Source organism: Malania oleifera, chromosome 2 (assembly GCF_029873635.1).
Source record: "Malania oleifera isolate guangnan ecotype guangnan chromosome 2, ASM2987363v1, whole genome shotgun sequence".
NCBI lineage: Eukaryota > Viridiplantae > Streptophyta > Magnoliopsida > Santalales > Ximeniaceae > Malania > Malania oleifera.
Genome location: NC_080418.1, coordinates 84564929 through 84566874, shown reverse-complemented (window position 1 = coordinate 84566874; position 1946 = coordinate 84564929).

Genomic DNA, 1946 nt, shown 5'->3' with positions numbered 1-1946 from the left:
ACAATTTAAAGCATACACGTAGGTTGTAAGTATTGCTGAAAAATAAAGAGTAAGGAAGAAAAGAGAGACACAAGGTTTTACGAGGTTCGGCTTATACCCAGCCTACGTCCTAGCCTTTGGCAAACCACCAAACGATTCACTAGTTCAGTTCCGTTGACGGGTGGAACAATACCGATTACAATCACTTCTTCCTTTAGGTTAGAGCCTGCCTCTCCAAATGATATTCCCTTGTTCGGTCCAACAATTATACAACCTTGATTCATCTATAAGCAATAACCAAGATAGAGAAAAGTTTGTGTACAAGAAAATACCCTCACAGCAGAGTAGGTTAGTACAACATTCAGCACAAGTATACTTCAAAGTAAATCAAATATAAAAGGATTGAAGCTCAATACTGAATTTAGATCACCATATATCTTTCAAGTATTGAAAGATTTAGACTTTGAAGGCTTTACTTCGAAGTTTGTACCAGCAGTAACTCAGTAGTTGAAGATGGATAAACACAAGAGAGTTTGAAAGCTTTTTGAGAACTTTGATTGCTGGAAAATTTCTTGGTGTATAAAATCTTTGAATTTTGGGGCTATTTATAGATGTTTTAAAAGTAATTCCTTACCCCCAAAGTTTCCTTGAAGTAATCCCCAAGTTTTTCAAAATAGTAGTGCCAAAAAATTCATTTAAAAAATCTTCCCGTTAGAAATTTTTAAACCAATGTTCGAGTGGTTGTCGCCTGTCACAACCTGGCGGTCGCCTGTCATAGAAGAAACTTAAAACACAAAATACTGGCAGTCGCCTTCCAGAACCCAAGCAGTCGCCTGGTATGACCACCTAGGCACCTGGCTATGTTTAGGTAGTCGCCTGGCACCCTACTGCCTCTGTGAAAATTCTTTATTTAATTTGGGCAGTCGTCTACCACATGAAGTCAGTTGCCTGGCCCTTCTGTTTTAAAAAAAACTTTTCTTTTTAAAACCCCCTTTTTTTTTTCTTTGAAAAACATACTTTAGGGTTTTTCTAAAAATATATTTCTAAGTTTCTTTTGATTTTATGAGAGCTTTAATTCAGTTTATACTTGAAATTAACTTGAAGTACTTACATACAAACATCCTTAAAACTTTATTCCTTTGATCTTCAAGTAAGTCCTTGTTCTTCTATCATCTTTGAGTTTCTGATCTTTTCTTTGAGCTTTCATCAAGTTATCTTTAATTCTCATGCTCTTCAAGATCTTTTTTTGATCCATAAACTTTATCATCCTTTTGAGCTTTGTCACTACCTTTAAGCTTTGCCTTTTTCCTGAAAAACTTTCACTTAAACCATATTAAACACATCATGATTTTCTATCATCAAAATAAGAATTGTAAGCCTTGTTAGGCCAACAGGTTGATTGTTATTGTTAAAGGTATTTGGCTTGTGTTGATATTAAGTGTGGATTGTGGTTGGTTTAATTGAGCATTTAAAATCAAAACATTCTTATGTGTTTGCTAAGTGTACAAAATGTTGTGAAAAGACTTAAAAGAATTTTATAAACCCAATTCACCCCCTTCTTGGGACTATACCTTAGTTTTCAATTGGTATTAGAACTAAGTTATAGAAAATCTTAATTAGAAGCTATATAAAGTTATAGATGGCACACCTAGGTGTATCTCCTTTTGTTGAAGGCCAATCCTCAACTAAACCGCCTATTTTTTGTGGTTTAAACTATACATTTTAGGAAAAAAGAATGAGAATATATATATTCAAACTATGGATTGGAAAGCATGGAAATTTGTCACACATGGTGACTACATTCGTACTAAATTAATAGATTGTAAAGAAGTTCCTAAAGAAGAACGAGACTTGACTGATAATGACTATAAAATGATGCAACTAAACTCAAGTGCCATGAATGCACTATATTGTGCTTTATACGTTAATGAATTCAATAGGGTCATGACATGTAAGTCAGCTAAAGA